Genomic DNA, 12,707 nt, shown 5'->3' with positions numbered 1-12,707 from the left:
CTCTTTCGAGCCCTTTGTCACCGTTACTTTCTTCAGGCTCTTTGTCACTTTCAGCTGCTTCGTCGCTGTCTGAGGTTTCTCCTTGGTCTTCCCCAAGTGAATCGGTTGTTTCGTCCTCAGAGAATATTTCTCTCTCCTCTATTTCTGCCTGTTCGCTTCTAGTTCTGTTTTGCTCTGTCTCAGCGCTCGGCACTTTGTTATCAGGTACTGGCAGTTTCAGCGCTTCAACTTCCTCATCTGTGGGACACAACACTTTCTTTGTATGACTGGCGTGGATCCAGTTGGGAACTCCCGCACACTTCACAGCGGTAGTGGTCGTCAGGATCACTTGGAAAGGGCCTTTCCAACGGGGTTCCAGACACGACTTCCTCACGTGCTTCTTTGTCACGACCCAGTCACCTGCTTTCAGTGTGTGTCCTGGACCTTGGATCGGTGACAAGGTGGTTGCTTCCACCTGGTGAGAGAAAGAGCGGACCACGTCAGCCAGACCTTTGCAGTAGTCTAACACCATATCATCTGTAATATTCAAAAGCGCGTTTGCGGGAACTGCAGGAAGTCTCATGGCCCTGCCCATGAGAATTCCGTGCGGGGACAATCCAGTCTTTCTGTCAGGGGTGTTTCTCATTGACATTAACACCAAAGGCAATGCGTCAGGCCATTTCAAATTTGTCGATGCACATATTTTCCCCATTCTTGATTTCAGTGTACCATTCATTTGTTCCACCAGTCCTGAGGCTTCAGGGCGATAGCTACAATGCAGTTTTTGCTCAATGTTCAGCGCTGCGCAAAGTAACTTTATCACCTCGTTATTGAAGTGACTTCCTCTATCTGATTCTAAAGAGATCGGGAATCCGAAACGTGGTATCAACTCCCTCAACAATAGTTTTGCAACTGTAAGGCTGTCATTTCTACGTGTGGGGTATGCTTCAATCCAGTGACTAAAAATGCACACAATCACCAACACATACTTCAGACCTCCATGCACAGGCATCTCAATAAAGTCCATCTGCATTCTGCTGAACGGGCCACCCGCCCTGCCAGTGTGGCTCACGTTCACAACCGTTCCCTTTCCTGGGTTCATCTGCTGACAAATGACACAACAATGGCAAACTGCTTCTGCAACTTGACGGAATCTGGGGTTAAACCAATCAGTTTTGAACAATCTTATCATGGCATCTCTCCCTAGGTGAGCCTGCCCATGATAGAACCGCGCTAGCTGCGATAAGAGACTATTTGGTAAAACAAATTTTCCTTCATTTGAAACCCATAACTCATCTGGTCTCCTTGTACATTGTGACTTAATCCAGGAAACTCTTTCATCCTCCCTGACGCTATTCTGTTATGCTTTTAGTTCATCCATTGTATCCACGACCTTCAAGGCAAATGCTTCAGCTGGTTCGAGTTCTGGTTCACTTATCAAATTCCATTCATCCCTGAGCAATATACAGTTCAAGGCACAAAATCTTGCGACTTGATCCGCATATGCATTTCCCAGGGAAACATAGTCCTGTCCTTTTGTATGAGCACTACACTTTACCACAGCAATTTCGGCTGCCATCTGAATGGCGTGTAACAATTCCCTTATTTTCTCCCCGTTTTTCACTGGGGACACTGAAGAGGTCAGGAAACCTCTCTGTGACCATAGTTGCCCAAAGTCGTGCACAATTCCAAACCCGTACTGACTGTCAGTGTAAATGGTAACCTTCATCAATGTAGACAGTTGGCATGCTCTTGTAAGGGCTACAAGCTCTGCTACTTGTGCGGAATAGACTCCTTGGAGCCAGGACGCTTCCAAGACACCTGTTACAGTACATACAGCATATCCTGCTTTCAAAATTCCCAACCCATCTCTTAGACATGAACCATCAACAAAAATAATATGGTCATTTTCATCAAGCTTAGTATCCCTAATATCAGGTCGGGGTTTTGTGCAAAATTCAGTCACCTGAAGGCAGTCGTGCTCGACGTCTTCAGCGTTCTCAATTTCAGCATTTTCACCGGGAAGCAAGGTTGCTGGATTCAACGTAGTGCACCTTTTCAGCTGCACATTCGGTGAGCCCAGAATTATTGTTTCATACCTTGTGAGTCTTGCTCCAGTCATGTGTTGCGTTCGGGAGCGGGTCAAAAGTATCTCAACTGAGTGAGGGACCATGACTGTTAATGGGTGTCCCATCACTATTCCTTCACTCTGAGTGAGGCTGATACCAACTGCTGCTACGGCGCGCAAACACCCTGGCAGTGCTGCTGCGACCGGATCCAAAGTAGCTGAAAAATACGCTACTGGTCTGTTTATGCCACCATGGGCTTGGGTCAAGACAGACAAAGAACATGCATCACGTTCATGACAAAACAATGTGAAAGGCTTTGTGTAATCAGGCATACCTAAAGCTGGAGCCCTGCACATGCATTCTTTCAATTCAATAAAAGCATCCATCTCATCTCCTTTCAGCTCAATTTCATCCAAGGCATCCTTCTGGGTCAGTTTCAGTAAAGGCTTTGCTAGAGTTGAGAAGTTGGAAATCCACTGGCGACAGTAGCTCACCATCCCCAAAAACTTCCTCACCTCCCTCCTTGTCTTTGGTGGACTCATTTGAAGTACACTTGTTATTCTTTCCTTCATTATTCTCCGTGACCCTTTCTCTATTTGATGACCCAAGTATTTTACTTTCTTCTGACAGAACTGCAACTTTGAAGGAGACACCTTGTGTCCATTCCTTCCCAAATGGTTCAGTAGAGCAATGGTGTCGGCTGTGCAGCCACTTTCTGTCTTAGATGCAATCAGTAAGTCATCAATGTACTGTACTAGGGTTGACTAGAATGGCAATTCTAACGCTTCCAAGTCTTTCTTTAGAATCTGATTGAAAATTGACGGTGACTCAGAAAACCCTTGAGGAATTTGACACCAACTGTAAACTCTGTCTAAGAATTTGAAACAAAAGAGAAATTGGCTGTCCTCATGAAGAGGCACCGAAAAGAATGCTTGTGACAAGTCGATGACTGAGAACCACTCGGCATCGCAAGGGACTTGAAACATTATCACAGCTGGATTCGGTACTACAGGGCAGCATTTAATTATGATGTCATTTATTTTCCTCAAGTCCTGCACGATTCGGACCTTTCCACTCGGCTTTATTAGTCCCATGATTGGTGAATTACATGGACTGCTTAACACTTCTTTCAATACTCCTTGTTTTACAAACTCGTCAATGAGTTGGGCGACTTTCATGAGGGTGTCTTGTGCCATGTGGTATTGTGGGGTCTGGGGAAAGGTTACATTGGGTTTTACGGTCACTTTCACTGGTTCCACTCCTTTCACCAATCCCACCTCTTTTCCTGTCATATCCCACACTTCCTTTCCGACTGTTTCCCGTAATTCAGCTGGAATATCTTCTTCAGTTATCATCGGAAAAAGGTTAATCAGAGGATATTCTTCATCGACAGTTTCCATCTCATCCCCTTCTACACTGTCCTCTTCTTCCCCATCACTGCTCGTCTGAATTCTAATTCCATTGTTCGAACACATAATCGAACATCCCAATTTGCACAATAGGTCTCTCCCTAACAGTGCTATCGGGCTTGAGTCACATACCACAAAATTATGTGACCCTTGATAGTTACCAATTCTGACTTGTACTGGATCTGTGATTGGGTTCGTCAGGTGCCTGTTTGCTACTCCCACTACTTTAACTGTTCTCCCTGAGAGTGGCAAATTTGGTACTTCAATGCTCCTAACAGTTGAACGTGTGGCTCCTGTGTCAACCAAGAATGAAACACGATGACCCATAACTCTTCCCTCCACATATGGACCCTTTTGATCAACTTCCAAGGATGCTGCAAGCACACAATTTCCCTCCTCATCTGAACTTTCACTCTCCCATACATTGTTTATTCCATTCTCACTGTGTAATGGGAACTGTTGTACTGTGCCATTTGTATTCATCACCTGACCCGAGACCTGTGGAGGAACCATCACTTGCTGCTGACTCACTGGTGCCAAAGGTATTTGCATTTGCTGATTAGGTACCATGGGAAACTGCTGTTGCATTGGCTGCATTTGCGTCATCTGCATACGGGGCATCTGCATCTGCTGCGGCTGCATGGGCTGTAATCCCTGCAGCTGATTTATGGTCTGAAAATTTGGGTTTGGACCTCTCATTTTCGGTCCCCTCATTGTCTGGAATGCATTGACATCATTGTTTTGCTGACCAACACCTGCACCTTCCTGCACCACCATCGGGCACTCGCGTTTCCAATGCCCGACGATTCCGCACACGTGACACGGCATCACCCTTTTCATTGCCTGCACACCATTCGGAATCGCAACAGTGTTCAAATCCGGACCATTACTCCCAAAGCCTCCTCTGCCTCTGCCTCTCGCCTGTGGCTGAAACACCATGTTTCCCTGTGGCTGCGGCATCTGCTGTTGGAACCCTTGCAACCCTTGCAAACCTGTCTGAGCTGCTTTAAGTTGCATCACCATCACTTTCTCTTTCAACCTTTTCTGTTTCACTTCAATTTCGTCGCTACAGTATTTCCCATAATTCAACACCTCATCAATCGGTTTCGACTGCCAACAAATCAAATGCGTCTTTATCATCTGACTTATCTCTGGTCTCAGCCCTTCCACAAATCTAAACACAAAATGAAGCATGTCCTTCGCCTCTATTGTTTCCGTGCCACTGTAGTTCTTGAACGCCTTCAACAACCTCTCATAGTAACCATGAATCGACTCTTTAGCCTCTTGGGCAGTTCGATCAATCTTCTGCCAATCCACATTTTTCGCGGCAACCTTCGTCTTCAAATGCTCAATCACCTTATAGTACAAGCTCATTACCATAGGTGATGGTGCACCCGTATCCCTGTCTCTCTCTGGTTCACTTGTCGGCCAACCTACAGCCCTTTTGCAGTCTTCCCACAAGTCTGCCGGAACCACAATCTCAAAGAGGGTGTTCAGGTCTTCCCAAAGACATTTTGCAAGCTTCACAAACCTATCAGTCTGTTGATACCATTCAATCGGTTTCTCTCTCAGTTTGGGAAAATCATCCGTAAAAGACTGAATGTCGCTTCTGTGCCACGGTACATGTATTAATTTTCCCCCTGCTGTCTCCCTCATTGGTAACATAGTTATTGCATCACTACTCTGTGATCTTTTCTCCTTATGCTCTGGGACACTATCTTTCTTCTTTTCCTTTTTCTTTGCCCATCTGCTTTCCCATTTGTCTAAGCACCTCCACACTTGTGCACTCTGCAGCAATTCTCTAAGGTGCGTTTTCATGCCTGCTGACCTCATGTGTTCAAAGTCTGTGGTCCCGAAATCCAGTCTATAGCTCCTGCTCAAGTGTTGTGTCTTGTCTATCTCAACCCCGTTTTTGTCAGCTATTTCTTGCAACCTTCTATGTACCTTGTTCACTTCTCTCGTAATCCTGGGACATAGATACCTCAGCTCTTCTTCCGAGTAGGACTCTAACCTATTCAAACCCATAGTCCCTTCCACCAATTCTTCTGCTTCCATGTTCAACCTGACCCTATTCAGATAGTCCTCTCCCTTCCCACTGGCTGAGCTTTGTGTGGAATTCAGACTGTTGAACCACTGCGTCAGCTGTTGCGCATTCAACCCCATCAGTGTAGCATTCACATCGACTGCCTTTGATGGTTGCGGCAACTTTTCAGTGTTCGATGATAGCGGTATCATCAGTGGGGGACTCGACCTCACCACTGTTGACTGAGCACATATGGGACTAAACTCCATCAAGGACCCAGATCCAGTTGGCAGAGCCGCTATCGGAGTTGTCTCTGGAGTGTTTTCTATGCACCTCCTTTCCGTCCCACTCTGCACCACTGATCCTTGACCGCTCATACCTGAGTTAGGCTGAATGTACAAAGGTACCAGTGGACCTACAGTAATGGGTAGGGATATCGCATCTGGGTTCTGTCCATTCCCCAGGTTCTGAGGCATGTTCATTCCCACACTATGGGTCATCATTGCCGGCATGCCCGTCTGACTCCCCGTCATCTGAGCATGTGCGGTCCCCCCCTGCATCTGCTTTTGAGGCATCAAAAGCTGGGTTGATTCAGCTTGTGCCAATGTTGGGTTGCGACCATTCTGTACTCCCATTATGGTTGGATCTAGAATCATTCCCGTACTGTTGTCACTGCTGTAGTACCTTGGGACCTGCGGCTGATAATTTTCTGCTGTTTTCAATATAGGCACATCTGGATATATTCTCCTAACCTGCGGTATCTGCGGGGTGAACAGTAAACTCGGGTCCTTAGATCCCGATGGCGTTTCTGAATTCGGAGTTTCATTATTCTGTGCCGGTGCCGGAGGGGCAGAACTGGTACTTGGACCTTGTTCACTCTCTGCATAAGGTGGTGGACGGTCGTTCAGCAATTGCATGATGAACTCCTCATCCTCTGACTCGTCTTCTCTCCTTAACTTTTCCTCGTCCTCTCTATCTTTGGAACACCTCCTGTTTGTCTTACAGGTAGCTTTCTTGCCTGTCGCCTCTTCTTCCTTAGCAATTGCGGGAAACAATTTTATCCCCTGCAATATATCTGACCTCCACACCTTCTGTGCATTATCCCACCTAGCGTCCGCTAGTATCTTTTCTACCTTTCTTATCCTGGTCTCGAACTTCTTTTGCTGTTGCTGTCTAGCCATTAGTTCCCAAATCGCTAGAGCCTCAAACTGTGCTGGCCTTGGAGGTACCTTCATGTCGTACATCGCGAATCTCAAATTCTCTAGGATCCTTATATTGAATGTCCCATGGATCGGGAACGCTACGCTCCCATGTCTCTCTGTCAGCTTGTGCCATTGCTTTAGCCAAAGGCACGGAGCTACCCCCCTTTCCTCCATTACAATGTGAGCTGGTGTACCTTCGGGTGGCATCTCCTCTCCTACGCTCGCTTTAATGTAAGACTCCCCCTTCATCGCACTCTTTAATGCTTTAAAAAATTTCATTTTCTCGTCTTTTATTTCACAAAGTTTGTAATCAATAAGTGACTTTAATTCCCGGAATACTCTTCGCTTGCCTTTCCCCTTCCAATCGAGCCCCACGGACTGCGTCCAATCCGTGCGCCACCCTTCTCTGCAACCAACCTATCCCAGCGCGTCTCCAAGTGACGTCACACTCACACACTCTGCGGCTGACAAAGCCTCGCGGCTTGTCCTCCTTCACTCAGCTCCTCTCGTAACAACTTCTGGCATGTATCGCGAGCAACCAAATAATAATAAAACAGATCTGTCGGTTTACTACAGGAAGGGTAACACAATCGCTTCAGGACCTTAGGGATTTTTCACTAGCCTCGGCAGTTATTCCATCTTTCTCGGTCCCCACTTTCGCAAGCAAATCCTGACCCGCAGACTCTGCTCTCAACTTGTCAATGATCTATTCTAGTGCACTTAGAATTTGTCAAAGCCCGAAGTCGAAGTTTTCTTCCACTCCCTTAACACACGTACCGACTCGTTGACCACGCCCGGTCAACCTATTAAACCGACCAGACCACAACATAAAACAAGTGTCTCATACACTTTTCAACATACTCCGGAGTCTCTTGACCTCGCAGGGCCCGTCTCAACAACAACAACCACGTGGACCTTTTTCTGCACAAAGCGCCACATGCACATGAAGTTCGACGACTTCCCTACTCTCACACTCGGAGTCGCACCTCCGCTATTCTCTAAAATCCTCGCAACCTTTTCAAACAATCTGCGGCAATAAGCTGTGCAAGCGCAAAATCCTGACTTCACTCATACCGTCACTAGTACCGCCAACGCCGATTTCACACCTCCATTCTCTCCATTCGCAAGCTCCGAGATCCCGGGAAAGTCGCGGGGGACTTAGGGCATCATCATTCTCTCAATCTGTTTTACCCAAGAAAAATCTAATTCAACACCATATACTTCTCGAGTGGGGTCTCAAAGAGCGTAACCTTCAATTCAACACCATATACCTCTCGAGTGGGGTCCCAAAGGGCGAAACCTTCAATTCAACACCATATACCTCTCGAGTGGGGTCCCAAAGGGCGAAACCGTTACCTCTCGAGTGGGGTCCCAAAGGGCGAAACCGTCCTCTGCTACCATCTACTGATAGAGCGTTCCGTCCTAATAAATTACCTGTATTTGGACGCTCTTGGGTCGATGAATCTTTTGACCAAGTGGGGCTCTCTTCACCCGAGATTAGTCAATTTAATCAAATCAATAATCAATAACGAACATAAGCAATGCCCTGATCAACATAACACTTCACAATTAATCCAGAAAACATTTCGGCGAACCATGACCTTTCGGTCATGAATAACCACACCAGTTCATTCAAAGTTAATGAATTTATTTCCCTATATTAACAAAGCTAGCACGATATAAATGTGTCTCAACACCAAATGATATATGTAAATGAACATTAATAGCTGTCCATAACGGCGAAAAGATGCAATCTATGCAGCATTTTAATAACAATGCATTCGATGATAGCAACGCAAACCACTAAAACTATAATCTGTAATGGGCTAATTGCATACATTAGTCAGCATAACAAGGTCTCAAATTGCATCGTGCAACAAATGAATCCTCATCTAACATCAAATTAGCATCTGCATGTGGGATTTCATGCAAAAAAACAATTTAGCAACATTAATTTGGAAAACTCCTAACTAGGGCTCTTATAAAAAATCAGCAGTTGGTTACCTAAAAAGAAACACAATGCAACTGTACATTTTATCCTTTCATATTTACCAAATTCAATCAGCATTCAAGGAAGTCTTCGTCTCACAGGTACCGGTTTCGATCAGCATGGGACGGGGGCAAAGGGGGCAGGGTGGACGGGGCAATTGCCTCACAGCGGCAAGATAAAAGGACAAAACTACTACTTTATGCAAAGGGGCAAATCAAAGTTAAAGTCTCTAGGGTGAGAATTTCTTAAAGTCTCTTTCTCTCGATTAGAGAAAGCATCAAAGTCTCATTCAAAATGGCGTCGAACATCAATTGGCATCGTAGAAGATGGCAAAATGACGAGGTCGGCAAGATGGGCCATAATGGCTGCAATGGGCAATAATGTCCCTTTTCTTCTTGTGCACCAGGTTTAAATAAACAACAGTTCAAATCCAGTAGGGTCTTCCATTGGAGGGTTCATAGGTTGGCTTCAAATTGTCCAATCAAAAACAACAATTCACAAGCTTCTACCTAGGCATACATTATCCTTGGAGTCGGGAACGTAAGTTGCAACATATTTTACCAATTAACTCACTTTCGGAGCTTCCAATGTCTGCACCTGCAGATTGACCTTGGAGCAAAGAAGAAGATGCCAGGCTGGCACGAAACCTTAAAGATAAGCATGTGAACCGATCTCACTGGAAAAGTACAGCTTCAAGCAAGAATACACGTTTTATTAGCACATTAGAAAAACACGAGCATCTAAACCGTGAGACAAGGCAACTAGGCCGAAGCCTCCACTAAAGTTATGCTAAGTTAAAACATTTCAAACAAGCAAATCATGGCACACGTTTACGGTTATGTCAGATTAGTACAATTCTAATACATCACGTCATATAAAGCACGCTTATAAATGTTGGCGAACTACTCTGAGGGCACATTTGTCCCCGTACAATCTTTATTAGTTCGGTTAAAGTCACACTTGATTATTGCAGCACTACGTTTTATGCGCTAATAAATGTAAAACCTTCATTTCTGCGTCATCATACCCACCCTAAGTTTTGCTAACAGAAGGATCAACTGGGTAAATATATACTCTATCTTTCTTCCCTATTTAGTTTTACAACACCTAGTAGGCCAACCATGAGGTCCTGCTGTATGTGCATCCCACAAGAGGCCCCTAGGTTTTGTACCACAGTCTCCCAGAATGACCTAACTAGTGGGCAATACCAAGCCAGCTGTATAAAGGATGCTGTACATTCCTGACAGCGGTGGCACCCCTTCGACTTTGTGGGGTCCACCCTATGGAGTAGTACTGGCATAATACAGGTACGATACAGATACTTAAAGTAGGCTAATTTAAATCTTGCTATACAAGACAATGTACGCACCAGTGAGCACATCCTATGCCAACGTGACTCTTCAATCTGAACCCCCAAGTCTCCTTCACATGCAGCTCTAGCCGGAAACTGGATTTTTGATCTGTCAGTCAGCATAGCCTTGTATAGGTGTGAGATCAAATGCCTTGCCCCTCTGAGCCTCAGCAGCGCCCAAAATATAAGTGAGGACAGAGGGGCAACTGGGTAGCAAGGTCACAGCTCCTTAGCTAGGTTAGCTATACTAGCATGTAATAGACACTGACCCTCCCTCCCTCAGGGCAAATCTTTACTGAGCGACCTTGAAGGAAATAAAGTCATCAGAAGGGTAAAGCTCTCCCAGTGTGTCACATCCTCCTTCTCCCCATGCTGCTGTGTCTACTGCTTCAGCCAGAGTGCGAAAAGCAGGCAAGTCCCAGAAATCAAACTCTGGTGAATGGAGCCCTTCTCAACATCCCTTTTACAGAGCACTCCCATACGGTAGCTGTGTGCGTAGTGAGATATGGCACTCTTTCCATGGCCCAGCTGCCAGAGTGTAACCAATGTCGCAACACAGTAGCCCTCCCCCATTCGCTAATAATGAATTCTCCCAGTCCTCCTCTTCTGCATGCCAGTGTGCGACATGTTGAATTTGGGATACAAGATAAAACGTCTCCATATTTGGTGCACAAGACAGTGCACAGTGTCGGCAAATGCAAGTGTTCCCGAACCACTTTGCACCTTTCACCCTTCCAAGTAAGTGTAGTGAGCAGTGAGTGCATGCATTGGAATTTTGCTTGGGGGGGGGAGTGGGGGGAGTGTCAAAGGAATATTTCAGTGTGTGTAGAGGCAACAGGGTAGAAAAACCATCTTCGTCACCGCAACTCAACCAATCATTGATAGAGGGGAAGTATTCCAGAACTGTATCGAAGCTCTAAGGCTCTTTGCCACTTTATCTATATTATATTGTGTTTGTTTCTGCCAGGTAAATGCTATCACTATACCCCGGTAACAAAAGCTATCTGTCTCCCATCGCAATGGAAGGGGTGGCCGAGTTGTTGGGTCCGTTTTTGCCAGTCTTCCCAGCGGGAACACCAGAGATTTATCCTGGTTGATTTGGAGTCCTGTAATGTCCCCAAAAGTATCTATGTACTGCAATAATATGGGTAAGGACTTCCTAGGATATTTAAGGTACAATCATAGCGTTCTATAACATATCAGAGCCTGATTCCGATCCAACGTTTGCATCCTGAACCCCCATGTATGGCTTCAGGGATCACCCAAGGCCCGAAACTCCATCTCCGGGATAATATCCTCCTGACGAGGGGGTGAGACATAGTTCTGAACCTCAGTGGAGAAGGCTTCTCCCTCAGTCTCTGAAGCCACATGAGGGTCCTCAGCTGTAAGGTTGTGATTATCGGGCAGGGCAGCGCTGATGGTGCCCCCGCAGCCTGCCACTTGTGTGAGGTGTTTCCTTTTCCACTAGAGTGTGTCTTCCAGTCACATCAGCTATGTCCAGCCAGGACCACACCTTGTCTGGTTGTTCAAAGAAGTGTGATTTATCAGCATTTATGACCTTAAGCGTGGGCCGGTAAAGGAGTATGTAATGTATGTTCATAGTTCTCAGACATTTTTTCACCTCAAGAAAGGTTTTACTGCGCTCTTGTACTCTGTGCATGTAGTCTGGGTAAATTGCAAAATTCCGTCCCTTATATTGTATATCAGGCCTTTCTCTGGCCACTTTGAAGATGACATCTATGCCTCTATAATTTAGGAGTCCGGCTATAGATCCTGAGGAGCTGCACCCAGGGGTGGACTTAGAGCAAGAGCTCTGTGTGCTCGTTCTGGCCTCCAGCAGGGCGGCCCATGAAGGCTCCTTCTGTTGCTCATGTGATAGCTCCGGAGGGTACTGAGCCTGCCTGGTGAGCGGCTGCGTGGCCTGCTGTGGGGTGTATTCTGGGATATGGTGTTACTCTGTGCCTGCCGTTGTGATCGATCTTGCTCCATGTTGCAGTCTGCACCGCATGTGGCACTGTATCCAGGCTAGTCCAAGGTCCTATATCCAGTAACCCCCAGGAACACGTTGGCGTGTATCACTGTAGGCCCACTGCTGAGTACTTGCGGACCACGGAGGCACCCAGCAGTTGAGCAAGGTCCAACAGCCCCCGCCAAGCGGCCGCCTGCAGCAATGTATATATGCTGTTTGGTTTCTCAAGTCAGAGATCCATTATGCCAGCAGGTTTCCTTTCATCCTTTCACCTGCAAAACATGCCATTCTCCTCTGAGCCCCCTAATTGTCTTTGGCAGCCCGACCCTGTAGCCCGCTCAGCAGTGACCCAGTCAGTGTTACTGTGGTGCAGCCTTGCTCGCCCGTTTCCTTGATCCCCTTAGCATCACTGTACAATTGTATGTCCCCAGGTGGTTTCCAGGTCTCATCTTTAGCCTGTTTTGCCACCTATTAGAGGCACCACTTTGGTGCGCTGATCAAGCTCGGTAATGGGGGGCCCAGTAATCACCCCAAGCAAAAAGTCTTCTCCCCTTTGAACCAGGAGCCAGGTAGCTTTTGTTGCTGTGCTTCAGCAAAAAAGGGGGAGGGGCCTAGTTTTCTGTTTTATTATAGGTTGGCATGGGGCCCCCGAAACTAGGGTGCCCGTTTGTCCTCAGGGCCCTCAAGTCTTGCCCCAGTTTCCCAAGGGGCCCTT

The sequence above is a fragment of the Pleurodeles waltl genome, chromosome 8, assembly GCF_031143425.1.
Source record: "Pleurodeles waltl isolate 20211129_DDA chromosome 8, aPleWal1.hap1.20221129, whole genome shotgun sequence".
Classification (NCBI taxonomy): Eukaryota; Metazoa; Chordata; class Amphibia; order Caudata; family Salamandridae; genus Pleurodeles; species Pleurodeles waltl.
Note: the sequence above shows the minus strand (reverse complement) of the source record.